Source organism: Dunckerocampus dactyliophorus, chromosome 18 (genome assembly GCF_027744805.1).
Source record: "Dunckerocampus dactyliophorus isolate RoL2022-P2 chromosome 18, RoL_Ddac_1.1, whole genome shotgun sequence".
In the NCBI taxonomy this organism is placed as follows: Eukaryota; Metazoa; Chordata; class Actinopteri; order Syngnathiformes; family Syngnathidae; genus Dunckerocampus; species Dunckerocampus dactyliophorus.
The window spans coordinates 2,447,501-2,466,781 of record NC_072836.1 but is presented as its reverse complement, the minus strand read 5'-3'; the positions used below and the strand labels follow the sequence as shown (position 1 = coordinate 2,466,781).

At 46.8% G+C, this 19,281-nt stretch overlaps 1 protein-coding gene across 12 annotated transcripts in view; it reads right to left on the bottom strand.

The window, feature by feature from the left end:
• The window catches only part of LOC129171697 (RNA binding protein fox-1 homolog 3-like), a 328,221-nt gene that overhangs the window by 216,339 nt on the left and 92,601 nt on the right, over positions 1-19,281 (bottom strand). The window contains exon 1 of one of the 12 annotated variants that reach the window (XM_054760599.1): positions 16,925-17,285. The exons of the other annotated variants lie outside the window; for them this stretch is intronic. The gene's annotated coding sequence lies outside the window, so the exon portion shown is untranslated. Of the gene's footprint in view, positions 1-16,924; positions 17,286-19,281 lie in introns of those variants that run through there. 12 annotated transcript variants of the gene reach the window in all.

Genomic DNA, 19,281 nt, shown 5'->3' with positions numbered 1-19,281 from the left:
CCTTGCAGGTTGCACAAGATAACCAACACAATTCAGAAAACGAGTCAAATGCAAAGACTCAAAATAATCCAAAAGTCAAAACCACTGCACGCCCACCACCCGCGGCTACATTCATAAGCGTAGCAAAGGCGTGTCATCGCTCTTCATGCAAGTAATTGATGACAGCAGCCACCTTCCACAGGAGAAACAATCAGAATGACTGCAAATAATCCACAAAGTCAGCAAATGGCAGTGAAGCAGCCAACTAGAAGCAACGGGGTGAGCAAACGGCTCAGTGATCAGTGTGAGTGCAGGCCAGCGGGGGCCAGGAAGGAGAGGAAGGGGGAACCAAACCCAAGTCCGTCACGATACGACGGGACTAGCGTGAGTACCACCTAACGCGCATGTCCACGCATGAAAACCCACCCGTGCACGGAGGCAACATGCACACAGAGCTGCAACCAAGCCGTGGGGCCGACATGCTAACCGTACCTCCCAACGTTTGAAAATGAAATGTTTCGGAAAATCCCCAGAAAGACCCGACTGCACCGCCGTCCTCGCACATTGCTGTGGCTCAAGCGTGGATGCCGTCACCATCGTTCCCCGCAGCGCCGGCGAGAAGCTATTCAAACGGGAGAGAAGGGTAAAATACGGGAGTTTGCCCGGGAAAAACGGGCGGCAGGACGCTAACCACCAGACCACCGTGCGTCTGCCAAAAAGTTGTCATGTTTGAGGTTGTTTTGTGTCCCGCGCCAACCGAGTCAACGAGCGCCGGTGAATAAAAGTCTGCTGTCAGTCAGTTTTGTTTTGCTCTGCAGCGTCGCTGCTGCTTTGTTTGCAGGTGACAAGCTGCAAATGAGTCATCTTGTTATTGTTACTCACTCATGCTGGGCTTGCTGCTGCCGCCGCTGAAAGGAAGGACAACCTCCATTAAACTCTAATTCTCCTGCAGAGGTGAAGACCGGCGTTCCCAAACACAAATGCTGTTTCAAACTCATGAATTGAAATCCAATCTGCCGCTTCATTTATGAGCGCGGCTACGGGGAGCGAGCACGTGCTGCCGGACTCCAATTAGCATCTTCAGGCAAGCATTCATCTCATTTCAGCGTGTTCACCAGGGAACGCTGCGCTGGATGAGATTCTGGCACATTTGGACCCGTTTAAGGCCGGCGTGGGATCAGCATACGCGAGAGATAGCGCCGACTCCGAGCTCCGACCGGACCTCGCTCGGCCTCAGGTGACAGCCGGCGAGCTCGGCCGGCCTGGAGCGAAGGCAGCGCCGCCGGGTTCTGTTATTCCGCGTCCGTGTCAGCCTCTAACTCGGAGGCCAGCTGTCCGAGCACACCGAGCCCGGAGGACGGCGCCGCCGCCTTAACTGAGAGGTGACGGCACCCTCCACGCTCGCTAACAGATCGCCTCCTGGCGCCGGCATGTCTGAATACCAATGAACAGAAGCCGCCGGGCCGCCGACGCCGTGAAAAAGATTAATGGCAGCAAATAAGAAAAGATGACACGGGGAAACTTTCTCAGAGGTTAGAACCTCCAAAGTTGCTCCGTTTTACTCGCAGTTTTAACCATCAAGGAAACCACGCTTAGCTCAGGAGGGGATACGCCAAAGTCTCACAGGACGTTGCAGTTCACAGCCTTGTCGTGCATGACGTCACCCCCGACACACCGAGCTCACAACACCCACGGATCAGCGCAGACGACAGAAGAACACGGACAGGAAGTTATTAAGTACACAATAAGTGAGGGACAGGAAGTGTTGATGGGGTCTGCTCAGCAAGCAAATACGGTGCAGCCCAGACTTTGGCTAGCGACAGTGCCAAGGAGAAGCACTAGCTTGAAAACACTCTCCCCCCTTGATTGGGAACACTTGGCCTTCATAGAGATGGGGCGGTGCTACAAGCTGCAACTATTAATAGCACACGCCACCCAATACAAAAAACTTTATTACTAATATCATCTTGAAACGCTCACACTCGTCTGCATGCTTGCACTTTACTAAATACAAACCTTGTCAGCCTTTATTTATTATTTACGACTGCATTTTAATGTCTCTTTTTATTTGACAATTTTACAAGCTCAAAGTGGGAATATTATAAGAAATGTTGTGATTTTCCATGAAAAAGCAATACGTTTATGGGAGAATATTCTAATGCTACCAGAACACAGTCTACGCTACGAATGCACACAAAAAACATAAAGAAGAAGTAACGAGTCTGAATATGACCAAAAGCTGGAAATTCACAAAAAAAGAGAAAATCTAAAATGACAATAAATGATTGAAATTTTACAAGATGAACGCAGCCATATTCTGAGAATAGAGTCCTAATGTTTTGCTGTACTTTTACAAATAAAAAGTCACAATTTTACCACTATTACTAGTACCCTTAAGCCAATTAAAAATACTAAAAATAAACTCATCTTTCACACGAGCCTTGCCATCCATTATTTATGATTTATTACTGCATATTTGTTTGTTTTTATTTGAGAATTTTACTCAATTAAAGTCATAATATTATGAGGAAAAAAAGGATGAATGAATGAATAATTCTCATATTTCATTATTATAGTTACACATTGTTTATTATATCTTTTTTCATATTCATTCATTCATGTTTTTATTAAATGTGCTGCTTTTATTTCATGGATGAATGAGTTGCTATCAGTCTGCAGTGGATTTGTTGAATGAAAAATCCTGAAACGTGTTAGCGTTGCGGTGTTTTCGCTTTCTGTGAGGTTAAAGGTGAGCTACGTAGCAAACCATGACGATGGCGTTCCGTTACCCCCCCACTATTGACACCTGCACATTTAATAAAGCTTTTACGGTGGCCAGTTTGACCCTGGAACAGATCATTACTACTGTATTTCCGTGATTGCTTATGGGAATCTATGTTTCTAAAGTCTGCTTCCGAGCTTGCAAATCCCAACCTTGATCCTTTCCAAAGCACTTGGACGATGAAATCATTTCCTCCTGAGTTCTTGTTGGCTGTGCGGGAAAAACAAAAGGCCAACGAGTGCAAAGAGCGTGGCACCTGGCGTGGGAGGAAGGATGCGCACAGCTACCGTTGCGTCGGCCGGTTGCCGTGGTAACGCTCTGCCAGGACAGCCATGTTGTCCCGGGATCAGCACAGAGAAAGGCAGCGACGCTTTGATCAGAGACCAACGTAGAATGTAACGTAGCACGCCGAGGTCATGTGAGTGGGAGGAGCTCATTAGCATGTCAGGGACATTAAATCAATCCATCGGTGCAGCTTTTGCATGGACATCTTCATCAGCCGTCACACCACAGGAGCAAAGGTCAGCGCACTGGAACGCCTTCCTGACAGCGAGCCGGCACGGAAACATGGCCATGACGAGCCACGCGTACCTCCACACTATCAGCCCAGGTTTTACCCGGACTGGCCCCTCACTGGACCCGCACCTTCCCAATTAGCATCACACGCAGGTTAGCATGGAGACATGACCGCCATTAGCAACATCGAAACAACAACAACAACAAGAACGCCGCATGAAGCAGCACGCTGCTAATAAAAGGAGGACAAATCATCTGAGCCCCAAAAAAAAGCAAAAGGATTTAGTGTCTCGAGGGGAACATGTCTGGAAAATGAGGACAGCATCTGCCAGACGCAAACTGCATCAAAGGAGACGAAGGAAACTCAGCAGGAAAGGCAAACAGAGTTTCTGGAGCTGCTAAAGCTAGGTTGCTAACATCACTGGACACACCATCACTAAAAATATGTGATTCAAGGCTTAATGATGGCAGTTTGACCCTGGAACAGATTATTACTGTCAAATATGTTGCCCCCTAGTGGTGTGGAGTGGTCTCTCTCTCATTCTTTCTTTTTTTTTTTTTTTTACTCTCAACAAGTCTAAAGACACGCCCCCAACGCATTCCCACACAAGCTCTCCATCATCAGCGACGTGCGCGCGGCAGTGACAGTCAGCTGGAATGTCAATTACGAGGAGAGGTCACACGTAAACGAACATATGTGCCGCTCGCCTCTAATTGCTCGAGTCGGAGACGAGTAATTCAATCACTCCGAGTGAGCCGAGCTGACGTTACACTCGCTTCTTTGCATCCTGGAGGGGCCGCGCCATGCTGCTCTTCTCTGTGGTACCACCCATGGGACGCACACGCACGCACACGCACACATGCACACACGCACACACGTAAGGTTGATGATATCCTCAAGCACTGAGATTGGCCCCGCCCCTTCAGACAAAAGGAGTCAACATCATCAAGCAGCGTTTGATAGAAATACGTCTGGATTGTGATGTGCGATACCACTGATTTTGTTTCCGATCCAGTACCGAGTAAAATTCAAGCTGGTATCGGCGATACCGACCTGATACCGATACTAGTAGTAAAGTAGTGCATTTCATATCACAGCATAAAGAATACAAGACATTGAATGATCTTATGAGTTCCTTCATTAACAAGCTAGTATACTTGTACAACAGGACATAAGCATACACAACATGTGAACTTGCTATTTTTAACAGTAAAACAATAAACCATACAAATAAATGATTCATGGTTATGAACTAGCGTAAGAACGACAATTTCACGGCCCCGTTTCAGCAGCCAAACATGACCTCAAATGAGCGATGTATGAAAAGTATCACTATTTTCATGTGAGGATGGATTCTAGAACATAAAGAGCTGCTATCGGAAGTATCGACATTTCAGTATGGATCCGCACATCACTACGCCACAAATAGATTTGGCGCTACCTGTCGGCTCTGGCTTAAAAATAATCTCATAACGGGGCCGCATGTGAATGTAGCTTGTGGTTGCAACTCCGTACAGAAGATAGCATCATAACTAGCGCTTCTTAACACACCTGCTCTGCCAGAGAAGAACATTGAAGCATTCGCGGAACGTCCTTCCTGGGTGCATTGATTTCACACAGCAACAAAGAAAGGAACGCTACACCTAGCATAAAAACAAAAACACAGCAGCAGTAGCGGCAGCTCCAACATGTAGCGTAACCTTTCGCTAGTGTCCTGAGGCATTGTGAGCGAGTGTGTGGTGAAGCTGGTCGCTAGCCGGCTAGTAGCTAGACGTTGTGGTGTGGCGAGGTGTCACTACGCCAGTAAGGTAGTTCTTGGGCGTAACAATGTTAATAAGAACAATAACAACAATGTCGCTGTAGCTAGGTTGATTTGCAGGTCACGTTATGTAAAAGGAGCGTTGCTGGCGCTTTTTGGAGGTTTTGTTCAAGAAGGCTTTATAGACGTCCCATTACATGCATTCTTAGCTGCCTCTTTTTAGCAAAAAAAAGTGAACTTTTGCTTTAAAAAGAAAAAAAAATGACTTCTCAACCAGTGATACACAAATTCAGACTCGGGGTTGTTTTGTTAATTTTTTATCCCGGCAGCTCCTCTCGCCTTATCCCGAGGGAGCGGCGTTCTATACGAGGACGACGCAGGAAGAGACCCGAGCCGCCATGCTGCCGACTGGACACACACACACACACACACACACACACACACACACACACACCGGCAACACAAAAAAAACATTCACAACTGAAGGCCAACAACTTCAGCTAGACGGAACTTCCACTGAAGGACGCATCCTGAAGAATCAAAGGATGTGGAAAGCATTTTCATATTTGCCATTCTTGAAACAGGACAAAGCAAACACATCATAAGTTACATACACACGCTGAAAGAAAAAAATAGAAATGCACGATATCTTTTTTCAGACCGATACTGATAACTTTCTGCTTCTCAACACCCGACATAAGTTTTTTTTAAATCTCCTTTTTTATTTTGATGCAGGTGCAGTTTGTGCACACCTGGAGGTAAGAAGGACCGGAACTAATTAGGATTTCTTGGTTTGTCCTAATCAAACATGATGACATCACTACGACCACGTCACTACTGTCAGGAGAACCAGTATAGAGCGGAGGAGCCACCTGCTGTGGCCCAGCAAGGTGCACTGTAGTCAGACACACGCCCCGAGCCGCCGGTTGACGCCACAAAGGTTTGCACTTTTCAAACGCTGCAGAGTTGGCGTTTCAGGTGGCTGATGAGGTTTGCGTGCTTGATGGGTTCACGGAGCATTTGGGACAACTAACACGAAAAATGTCTCGGAAAGCGGACGTTTGTTTGCAAGTGAGCTCAGGGGAAGTTGCGGCAGGCCGTTAACGTCACAGGCAGGAGAAAAAAAGGTGCGCTCGATTTGCTCACCCGCACAGTACAGGTAACCTGGCCTCATTGGAGCATTTTTTTAAATGATCTGTAATCTGAGCTATTTTTTGTTGATATTGTCATGTTGTGAAAGTGGTCACAAATAAGTGTGCTGATATAAATATATAAATATATATTTATATTTCTTTCCCTTTCAGCTTTTCCTCGCCAGGTGTCGCTGTGAGCGAGTCAATCGTGCGGTGTTGGCTTTGCTTTCATACGCCAGACGCCCTTCCTGTTACGAACCTGGACGGAAATATTTTGTTTTTCTTGTGCCAAAAACGTGTGACTTGTGTTTTATTCTGGTTGTAATCACGAGCAACAAATCACAGGCAAAAGTGTAAAATACACAAGCAAAAAGCATCGCTATTGGGAGTACTGGCCCAGTATTGACTTGATACCAAAATTCGTAGTATGGCCCACCTGTGCTGATATCATGATATCAGGACAACCAAACATATTTACAATATTTCATGTTGTATCATTTCCCACCAGTCAGGCTTTCACGTTTGGATGGAATGCAAGCACATCCTTCGCTCATCCCAGCGAGGCTAACTGAAGGCAGCAGCTCATTTTTGGTATTTTTGTGTGTCCCCCCCCCAACAACAATGAAGACTGTTGGTGGACAAGAAAGAACACTAACAGTATATTTAGCACCTCCAGCGTCCGAAAATAATCCAAAGCAACAACGTCAATCATCTCCAATCAGAACGTGAAGATGAAAGCATTTTTAAAATGAATGAGTTCACAAAACAGCAGCTCGTGATGCACGTGGAACAACACTCATTCGTGGGGGGGTGCGAGTCACCTAAACATCTCAAATGAGCCATTTTAGACGATTTGGACCGATCTTTCAAGGCACACGAACATTGTGTTGCACGGCTACATCAACATGGAAGCTAGCGAAAGAAACAGACGACCGTCTTTCATCAGGGAAAAATGAAAAGTTTGTTCTAGCTTTTTCCGTACTTCAGTAATCAGCAGTGAAATGTAAGTAAGTTTCAGGAAAATATCCGTTCCCGACTAAAACAGGGAGAAAACCAGATTTTTGGTTTTGTGACAGCCCAAATATGTAAACAACAATACCACAATGTAAACAACACAAAAAAGGGTTGTTTTACATCGAAATCATTTATTTTTAAATAGAACACTATTTACCATTTTCACATTTGGAACTGAACTGTGTGTGGACATGCATGTGCATGCGTGCGCACGTGTGCATGTGTTAAAATTTCCCTACAGTGCGTAACCTTGTGCACGCTACACTCCTCTCCACGCTCTCTCACTTCCTCCTTCCTGTCACGTGTGATTTTTCTGTCGATGATCCCTGCGAGCTCTTATCAAATGCACTTTTGCCACCTTGTGGCCGTTTTTGGGACTTAAAATTGCTCTGAAAGTGCAACGCATTCGTGCAGAGTTGCGTCCTCACCAAAAAACCAGGTATTAATACGCTGCTGGGATTGAACGAGTTACTTATTACAGTCTGGAACGCGTTACCGTGCAGGAGCCTATGAATGACTTTACAGGAGGCACTTGAATAAATAGCAAGGAAATTAAATACAAAAACTGCAGAAATGGAAAAATACAGCAAAAGGGCATTTTTGGAGCCTTTTTCCAAAATTCCGTGCAGCTGCTAATTATGCAAATGAGATGATGTCGTCGTCTAAGTCCCTCAGCACCGCCCCAAATGTCACAAACACTGCATTCATTCATTCATTCATTCATTCATTCATTCATTCAATCATCCACTGATTAAGAGCTGTGTCCCAGTACGTTTGTCCACCGACAGGACGGCGTTTGGGAAAAGCCCACCCAGGAGCGAGCAGCTGCATGGTCCTCCAGCCATGAGGGAAGGAAAGGACGAAGTGTCCTTCTGGAGGATTTGCTTCCATCCGGTGAAGAATGGCGCTGGCAACTTTTGACTTTGGCTTTTCATTGGAGCACAGCCGAGGTCAGAACTTCATTCTCTCTCTCTCTCTCTGCTTTTCACGGCTAAACCGCGGCGTGTTTGGCCGCCGCTTCCTTTCATAATAAACCAATATTCTTCCAACCTCACGTGACCCGCCGGCCGCAGCCTTCCGAGTCCAATCACAACATTTTGCATGCGCTCTGTTCTTGACATTTAAAAGCCTGTGAAAATGAAAATGGATCGCAATTAGAGCACAAGGAGGACGGAGCGCCCCTCGCTTCTGCTCGTTAGCGCCGGGATTCGACGTCCGCCTTTGTTAAAAGGCCTTGAAAATCGACCTTCACGTTGGCGAGCGGTGCTAAAAGCGGCGGCGCGTGACCTCGGATCTCCATGTTTGGATGTTTGCGGCGACAAAGTGGAAAAGAATGTGAGCCGAGGAACAATCGCACCGGCGAACACCCACTTTGCCAGGTGGTGGTCGCTCAGGTGGTCTAAACCGTGGCTCCGCGTCCCGCCGAGCGGCGGCCATGCTGTCAGCGGCGTGCTATATTTAAACCGGAGGGCAGGCTCGGATCACCTGTCGGGGGGAGCGGGCGGCGCTTTCAACAGCAGAGCAAAGGTCAGCGTTTTTGCCGGGCCGAGATTGACAGGCGGGGGAGCGCCCTGCCCGCGGCGTGGCCGGGCCGCGCCTCTGACTCAGTGCTGACTAACCCAGCGAGTGTGCTGACAGCGTCTGAGTGATCGCAGCGGCCCGGGAGGATCCGCAAAGTGTCCGCCGGAGGCCGCCGCCACCGACGCCGACAAATTAAATCTCACCCTGGCTAATGGGCGGCGTAATGACGGAGAAGGGGGGGGGGGATTGCATTTTTTAGAAGGTTAGCTCAGCGAGGAATATGAGATGGCGAGGCTGACGAGGAAGGGGAGGGGGGGCGGGGTCAAAGAGCGGGTGTGAAAGAACAACAATAAGTCGCCATGATGAGATGTAACGTTTGGCCACGACCTGCCTTACCGCGGGGAAATTTGAAAGAGAAGCAATTTCACATTCAGCCATCGGACACAATGCAGGTCTGTGTGAGGGGGTGGCGTGCGCGTGTGTGCGTACATGTGTGTGTGTGTGTGTGTGTGTGTGTACGTGTGCACTGGCGAGGCTGGCGGCGTGCGGCAGCCGCCTGACAGTTAAAAGCAATGCGCTGGTTGGCGTTTCAAAGGCTCGCCTGCAGACACGCTCGCATCAGCAACATGCACGCTGATAGACGTGCTTGTGCACGGATTAATGAGCATCTCTGTGCAAGTGTGTGTGTGTATGTGTGTGTGCGTGCGTGTGTGTGCGTGTGCATGTGCGATGCTTCTTTTCTTCCATAAAAAAGGCTGGTTAATGAAAGCGTGGCCTAAGTGGAATATCTCCCATCATTCCACGCTGCAGAGGAAGTGGAGGTAAGATGGTGTCGGAACATTCAAGTCCAATCGGTCATCACGGCTGTCCAAGACTTTATGAGCGCTTTTTAATAGCACGTAAACGTCCACCATGTTGTGACAACGCCCTGCGGCTGAGCACTGTTTGTTTACATCGCTAACGTCTTTGTCTAAGCAGCTAACGCTCGCAAAGGTTGTTAGCATGTTAGCGTGCGCCAGTGTGACGACTTTTCTTCCAAGAATCTTAAGCGCGTACTCACACTTCACACCTACAGCTTGGCTAGCGTGAGCGCAGCGATCCGTGCCCGAGCACGTCACACTTCCCCCCTTTTGGCACAATTGCAGGACGCGTTTTCAGCCGCACACGCACGTACGTGCGCAACATAGCGGGGTCATAAGTTGCGTTTAAAATTGTACGCCATTTGCCAAGGCAATACGACGTGTCATTTTGAAAAGTGTGGACTCGTTTGCGCACTGTTTGCGTTCAGTTTACGCATAAATGACTCACTTGGCACGCAATTTGTGACCGAAAGTGGTGCTCATTGGCATGAAATCACCACGCTGCCGCATGACTTATTTACACCGTGTCAAGTAGTGTTTACGCCTAGCGCACGTTAATAGTACATCGTCCCCGCCACTTGCCGCATCCGTGGCATTATGTGGTCCCGCTGCGTGCCGCGTGACGCCAGGCAACAGCAGGCATCACCCCAAAGCTTCATTCATTGCAAAGAACCTACAAAATACTGAACTCCAGAGAAGAAGCTCATGAAACAAACAAAGGTAAGTCTCTACTTTCTCTCACCTGCAGGTAGGGAAAGTGCAAAGAGCAGGAAGGAGGCAGTAAACTAGAAAAAAAGAGGGATATGATTAGCTATTAGAGAGTCTGGACAAAAAGAGTCTGGAAGATTTCACTTCTATTGGTCTTCCAATGTCCGCACGGTGCAGCAGTGGAAACCTGCCACTGGGAGTGGGGATCCCTCCCGAAAATGAGGCTTTATCGATGCTATTTTTGTACTTGAGATACCGCTTCATCGTGATCGTTAAACTATCCCCTCCTAATAAATGAATATGCAGGTTTAAACCAGCGTTAGCGTGCAAAGAAACTGAAGCTGAAATTCAAGCCGTTCAAAGGGAAGGTGTGTAAAAAGTTTGGGAACCACCAAAGCATACCCCAAGTGGCATAGAAAATGGATGAATAGATGGGTGATGATACTGTACAACATGCATCTACTGCTGTTAGGAAGCCCAAAAGTTTTATGCTCAAGTCTTTATGCTTCACTGATGTTTGGTGGTCCTTGAACGCACCATAGTTGTAAAAGTGTGGGTTTTACATAAGTCCTGCACCATGACTCCCATTCCGTGTGCCGATGGATCATTATCTGCCGTTATCATTGATTCGTGTGGAGCAGTTACACGTTTTACATTTAAAGAGGAGGGAGGGGGGACGACGACGTGTGAGCACGCCCATGTTTGGGTACGTGACAGCGAGAATGCTATCAATTTATTGGGACAACACAGCATGCGTGCATGTGATGAGATCAAAACAGTTCTATGTGTCCCATTTCTAGAGCTTCTAAAGCACAGGTGTTAAACTCTAGGCCCCGGGGGGGGCGTCAGATCATTGAATGTGGCCCACGAATATTCCATTTATTTGACTTGTTTTTACTTTTTTAATATAGTTATATTTTTATTATTGTATTTACTTGTTTAAATATTATTGCAAAAAATAAATTATATTTATATTATATTAATTATACTAAAAAGATATATTTTTAAACAATCAAAAACAATCTGTATCTTACTTATTTTTTGTTGTCAAATCCAATTTAAAATGAATATTGTTATTATTAATTCATGAATAATTGACATAAGAATGAATGACTATTTATTATGAATACACTTCTTCTTATTATTATGAGAACGATACAAAAGCTGCAGAGTCACATTTGGCTGCTTGACTTCTTTCAGTGTAAGTTTGTTGCTCGAACAATTCCAAGTGAAAACGGCGGTGAAATGTGCGATATCGTCATGAGGCCACGTATGAATCGTGACTACAGTTTGACAGTCACAGGGGGCCCACTGAGTGCCATGTAGCCCCCAGTGAAAACCAGTTTGACGCCCCCGCTCTAAAGGCGGTGCTGGTCTACGTCCCGGTTGGAAACCTATGGATTTAAAAAGGGTAACCAGGATCAAATACGCTGATATCACCTCAAACAAAACGACCCATCCTGAAGAAACACTCACACGTCGTAGCAGGAAGCCTCGTGATTTCAAACCTGGTGCCTGACGCCTGGATAGCGGAGATCCAGGGTCACATGATCACTGCTGCTCTCACTCCAGCTGCTCTCACACGGCCTAGCATAGCATCTCACGCCAAGTGTATTGATTTGACATCATATCCAACACAGGCAGATCATCCGTATCGGAGGTCAAAGGTCCGATTGGTCTTTTGCTACATTTACCTTCTTGATGTCACGTGACATACTGTGACAGGGTCACCTGATGACTGACCTCACGTCATGAGGACCCCACCTCCTCCCCACACATATGTACGTGCACGACACGTGCACGGAGTAATGACAGTGATTAGCGGCGCCCGCTACGACGCTACACGCTTGATAGACAATGTACAGCATGTCAACCTGACAACACAAACACATCATGGCCTTTACACACACACACACACACACACACTTCCTGGGGGGGGGGCACTTTAGCCAAGCAGAAAGGAGAGCAGCGCGGGTGAGCGGGCTTGTTTTGCCCTTGCGGTGGCGCTCACGCTGACCTCGTCAAATGGACAACAGAGATGATATCACGGCAGCGAGAGCGGCGCCGCCGGCCTTTGCTCAAATTGATTTAGCCCCCCCACAAGCCCGTCCCATCTCAATGAGGTGGCAGCATGCTGGCGGCATATATCACTGTCACACCAGCAGCTGCTAGTGAAATGTGATTTTTATCTTTATGAGAACCCCCCCCAAACACGCACACACACACGTACACGCACACACACACGTACACACGCACACACACAGCAAGTATCTGTGTGTGATAAGTGATGACAAATAAAGAGTGGGCACATTACGCCCATAAACGCTATGACTTTGTAGCGGTGCCCAGTTAGCCAAACACTGGCGGTGCCGGGGGTGGCCCACCGGGGCGGGGGTGTTGGCGTACGCGGCGGCTCGTAGATCACGGCGTGTGGGTGAGAGTTGTCACCGGCCGTATCGGGTCTGCAAAGCACAACATAGTTTATGGCGCCGAGCCGTCCAGGCAACAACGAGGAAACGCGCTCTAAAAATAAACGCCTTTTCTTTTTTCCTATCTTCTTCTTCTTCTTCTTTTCTGAGCTCGCCCCAGAAACGCTCGCTTGTTTGTCATCTTCTTCTTCTTCTTGGCGGTGGCGAGGAGAGCGCTGTAATGCGAGGAAGATGACTTGAGGAGATAATCGAGTGTGTTAAAAGCAGCAGAAGCATACGCTCTTAATTACAGAACCACTTAATTAGTACCCCCCCACTCCGCTGGTTGGGCCTCTCTGCTAAACTTTGCACCTCCTTTTATTGCTATTCTGCACCAGCCCTCCCCGCTGACTGCAGCGAGGGGGGGGGGCGGCGGAGCGGATTGAAGGATTCACATTGGTGGAGAGGAAGCTAATCTTCGCTAATTGGGGAGCGCCTGTCATTGATATCGCTCGCTTTGGAGAGCCGACTCATGAAGGCCGGCGCTGCATCATCCTTAGCAGCAAATACGCACCTTCAAAGCTGCCGTTTCACCACAATAAAACACACACGTTACACCACGGCTGCCCAAACCTTCCCCACCGGGGGCCGCGTGCTGAAGCATCAGACATTATTTACGTATGTATTTGAGGTCAATTGATTACAATTAACATTTAGCCTTTTCGCTTGACATTGGGCCTTTTTGCTCCATTTTTTGTGTCTCATTTTATTTGTACAACATGGCGCGGGCCGATAATAAAGTCACGAGCTGATAAATGGCCCCCGTGCCGCACTTTGGAGGCCCCTGTTTTACAGCTTACATTGCTGATCCCACATGAAGAAGACAGCATATTCATGAATAACGACACAAGGGCGCCTTAGACAAGCTAGCATGCTAATTCAGCGCATTAACATTTTTAATATTTTCCCAAGCTCATTTCCGCAATAAACTCACGTCGTATCGTTCAACGGTACCAGTGAATTTGTTTTCTTTCTTGCAACTTTGTTTCGTTTTCCATTTTGATCGGGCCAGTCGGCCGACACAAATACATTTAATAAACAAATAAAAATATTATAACGCATAAAGACGTACCTCGTTGATGGCGGTTAATTGGTTCCGCACCTGACCACAATAAGTGAATTTCCGCAAAGTGGGATTCAATATTAATAAATGGAATATTTTCATAGTATTTCATAGTATTTTCGTCACAGGAAACCTGTTTGTGATCCTCAACATTGGGTTTTTAACGTTTGTTATTAGAGCTCTCAAGACATGTAATAACACCCCTATAGTCACCTTTACATTTGTATTCGCCAATAGAGTAGACATAATCAGAGAAAATAAGACATATTAGACATAAATAAGATGCTTTAAATGGCTTTACATTGGTATTACCCAACATAGTAGACAGAATACGCATAAATAAGCCATGTAAGACAGAAATAAAACGCCTGCTCGAGCAGTGTCACAGTAAATGTGTTCCTCAGGGAACCTCAGTGAGGAGTCTCACTGAACACCCCCACCTAGTGGCCAATGCACAATACAGCCCCTCCATTCACAATTACAATGCTTCTTCTGCCTTGTATTTGGATTGTGCTTCATTTTTATGCTAGATGCTTCATTTAGGCCAAGAATAAGTACAATTTGCTTCAATATGATTGTTTTCTTGACTAATAGGCCGTATTCAACCACAAACCAGCGATCATTTATTAAATCTCTCAATACCCAAGACGTATTGATACGTTTTTAGAATCCCGAACGCTCCATCCCAAAGGCGAATACTTACGTTTTTTTGCGCGAGAGGGATGATGCAGCTGCACACTGATGGATGTCACGTTCAGAGCACTTGTAAGCCATACAAACGGCCACAAGGTGGCAGAAGTGCATTCAATAAAAGCACAGCATGTGAATTTGAATGGAAAAAACACACGACAGGAAGGAGGAAGTGGAAGAGCGTGGAGGAGTGCAGCGTGCAGGTTTCGCATTGCAGGGAAATTTGAACGCATGCACACAGTTCAATTCCAAATGTGAAAACTGTAAATAGTTAATGGTGTTATATTTGTAAATAAATTGTTATTTTGATATAAAACAACCCTTTTTAGGGTTGTTTGTGTTGTGGTATAGTTGTTTACATATTTGAGCTGTCACAAAAGTCAGGAATATTTGATAATCCAAGTGAAAATTATGCTTGAAATGTATCTTTTCTCCCTTTTTTAGTCAGGAACTGATATTTTCCTGAAACTTACCTACATTCTACTGCTGATTACTAACAAACAGAAAAAGGTAGAATCAAACTTTTTTCCTCTGATGAAAGACTGGAGTCTAATCTTTCTTTTGGTAGGTTCCATGTTTATGCAGCCATGGAACACAAGGAGATCAGTCAGGATCATTTAAAAGTGGCTGACTTCATGTTGGAAAAAGTGGGATGTAGCGAGGGAGCGATGACTGTGATACATGAGCGTGTTGAGCGTGGAATCAGACCCCCCTACAGGCCCTTTTCCAAAATGTGAAGAGTGTTTTGGAGACATGAAAGCACGTGGCGCTCTTCTCCACCACTCACTGGTGGCTCTGTCTTGTTTGTGACATTAAAAACAACAAAACGAAGCAGTAGAAGACGGTTTGTTTTGTCGTTCCGAACATACTCGTTTTGCTTTTCATGTTTTTTTTGCTCGCTTTTTTCCAACCAATTCTGCAAACTCAACGGTTCTGTTGTTACTGCTGGGCATGCGCTGCTGCCCCTGCTGTTTGACTTGAGTACTGCAATGAGCGCCGTTGAAATCACTGCTCCTAGCAAGCCTTCATTGATGTTCAAGCGCAAGGAGGAGTAAGGAGGCGTACAACACAAGAAATGAAAGTGAAACCATGAAAATAGCAGCTAACAAGCAGCTAACACACAGCATTCCATTGTCATACAAGCGTAAAAAGAAGTTCACCACTGTATCATGAGACTTAAAAAGTATAAATCGGTTTCGCTGATGACATCTAGCCTGACGAGGGTTTCAACTCTTAAGACATTTTTCCAGATCATCCAAATTGTACGACTTGAGGGCTTTGCTGTGTAAAATGTGCGCGTGTTGTCTGACATGCTAACGTGTTTGCTGTCAAGCTGACGGGGAAAACATTCCTTGGCTGTGAAATGTTCTAATTGCCAGGCTGGCGTCAGTCTGTTTTCCTCTAACACGTGTGTGTGTGTTTGTGTGTGTGTGTTTGTGTGTGTGTGTGTGTGTGTGTGCGTGTGTGTGCGTGCGTCTTTTGTTGGCCCGATGCGGTTTCTTGACAGGTGAGGATTCATGTTTTGGTGCCTCGGGAGCGGTGAGGGTGGGAGAGGTTACAATCAGGGTGACATATCAGCACAGCCAGGGCCATGTCCACCCCTGCTGACCCACGTGCACGTGAGCGAGGGCGCCGATCCATCTCAGCCCCCCCCGCCCCACACACACACACACATATGTTGTGGGCGGGCTAAACACGGCCCTTTGATGGGGTTGACGTGTGGGCCTGGGCTGACCTGTGTTGACTCTCGCTGCTGAGCGTGACCACATGATGCTGCTGCGCGCACACACACACACACACACACACAGCTACAAGGTGGTCTCATTAAAACTACAAAATGGCACACACACACACACACACCCCCACACACACACACATATGTTAGAAGAAACCCTGGCACCCAAGGTCCATATGGGACTGGTCTCCCATCTGGACAGGAAGTGATGACATGACAGCAAAGGGGAAGAAGAAGAAGAGTGACAGCGTGTGCAAATGAGGAAAGCGGAGGATGAATCAGAAGTTTGGGAGGGGGCGGCGGGAGGGGGACACCTCGGATCAGGAAGCGTCTCAACGCTTGTCAACAACAACAACTCCTCTCATCCTCACACAACTACATCAAGACCCGCCCCCTCCATCCCACCACGAGGACCACCTCTAAACCAAACCAGGACGGGGGTCTCATCAGCAGCAGCATCCTCACAAAAACCAACCCCCCCGCACCATCACTCCTCTTCCCGTGCACCCTCTCTCTTATTGCTTTTTGTCTCCACTTCCCTTGCCGAGCCGACGCCGCATTTGGCGCAGCGGATCAAGCCTTAAAGAAGGCGAGGAATTTTTTTTTAAGGAAAAAAAAAACGCCATAAAGGGGGGAGGAGGTGTTGGGGGGAGGTGGGGGTGCCGCAGAAGACAAATTAGCATGAGAATACTCACAGTGTCGGAGCGGGAAGAGCGCGGCGCCGGAGCCTCCGTCACACTGAACCTGCTCACCGGATTGAAGAGGGGAGGGAAAAAAAAGGAAAGTAGAGCGGCGAGGAGAGGAGAGGAGAGGAGAGGAGGAGGAGGAGACAAGGAGGAGGAAGAGGAGGAGGGAGCGCAGCATCCAAAGCACCAGCAGCACAAATAAAGAAATGAAGGAATCCTCCAGGAATGTGAAAGTGTGCTCATGGAGGGAGGGGGGCGCACTCATATCTGACGCACACACTTACTATCATTGCTGACAGGTCTGATGTGAACTCATCACACACACACACACACACACACACACGCATGTTTAGTGTGTGTGGTAGGTTCACACTGATGACACATTCCAACACTCTCATCACTATGTGTTACGCGTGTGTGTGTGTTTGTGAGGGGAGGGGTTGACTGTCGGAGCTCCCGTCCACCCACGCCGCCTGTCCTGACTCCGCCCCCACCGCCTCCCACCCCCGCATAACTCTACCCTGCCCCCCCACCTCCAGTGTAGAGAAAGTGAAGGTTTGAATTGAATGAAAGTAATCCCAGAAGCATTGAAGCAATTACACAAGCTGCTGCTACTCTTTTTTTTTTTTTTGCTTTTTTTTTTTGCTTTTTCTTCGTCCTCAACTCGTCTCCACGCTCCCCTCAGGGTCGGCCCCCCCGCCCCCGATACCCTCACCCACCTCCCATCTCCTTTATAGTCTGGCTGAGGCCCGGCCATACGCTGCAGGTAATGAAGCTTCTGTTCGCGTCACGCCTGTCTACACCGGGTCTACCTGCAGCGGGCCGGACCTGGACTCCCACCTTAGAACCAACAGCCACCACTAGGAGGCAGCATTCCGATCTTTCTCTGATGCTGTGTGCTTAGTCTTCTGAGTGCAGTACACTGTCATGCACTCGAAATGGCGAGTGTGCACTCATGGACACTAAAGATTTTTCCCAAGACTCCAGTATTTGTGTTTGTGTTGGACAGGTTGGTATCACAAGAAATGTGCGACATCATCTCATCTTGTTAAACCTTACAACGACACATTAATTCACTGATTTCCGGGTTTTGCTTTCATTTTACGCTGTGGCACATGCGTGTGCGTGCGCCATACAACACGCATGTGCAACTTTTAAAAATCCTTGTTGCCGTGCGACCAAGTCAGTTGTGGTGTGCGTATGAGGTGTGTTACGATGCCATCTACTGTACGGAGTTGGAACCACAAGCTGCGTTCCCAGACAGTCCCGTTATAATGTGTTCATCAGTTTCCATCATGTCCATGAATCAATAAATGGATATTTGGATCTAATATTTCATTTTGATACATCCCATAACTGATGGACACAGTAGTATATCAGAAGTGAGTTAGCTTTATTGGATTAACACACGATAGGCAACATGCATCAAAACAAAGAAATGAGGGCACCCCGGTCACCCACCTAGCTAAACTACCTAGCTCTGGCTAGCTCATTCAATACGAATAAGAAGTATGCTTTTTTGTTTTGTAAACCCAAATGCTCGCTCCCAATGACGTATTTATATGCCTTTTATGTTTATGGGACATTTTAACACGTGCACACACACAGTTTGTTCCAAATGTGAAAATTGTAAACAGTTCATGGTGTTATATTTGTAAATAAATTGTTACTTTGATGTAAAACAACCTTTTTGCGTGTTTCTTGGTATAGTTGTTTAGATATTTGAGCTGTCAAAACCAAAAAATGTGTGTCAAAGCAAAAGTTCTGCTTGAAATGTATCTTTTGTCCCTTTTTTAGTCAGGAACTGATATTTTCCTGAAACTTACCTACGTTCTACTGCTGATTACTAACAAACGGAAAAAGGTAGAAACAAACTTTTTTTTCTGATGAAAGACGGGAGTCTAATCTTTCTTTTGGTAGGTTCCATCTTTATATAGCCATGCAACACAAGTCAGTGTGCCTTGAAAGATCAGTTAAACGGCTTGCCTGTTGATGCCTTTGATTGAATGAGTTAATTGCAACACAAAAGGGTTTTGTGAGCTCATTGAGCCTTGAGTTTCATAGCTGGATGCGTCCAATCATCTACTCAATTCTATTTAAGGTGGCCACTTGTGAGCTGGTCTCCTCTTTGCGTCTCCTGCAAATACGGGCAACGTGGGGTCCTCAAAACAGCTCTCACATGACCTGAAAATGAAGATTGCTCAACATCTAGTTTTACACAAAGGCTACAAAAAGCTACCTCAGAGATGTCAGCTACGAGTTTCCGTTGTGAAGAACATCTCGAGGATATGGAAGAGCACAAACACAGTTACTGTGGAAAGGAAAAATATCAGGTGAAGGATGGTGAGTGTCAAAGACAACCCACA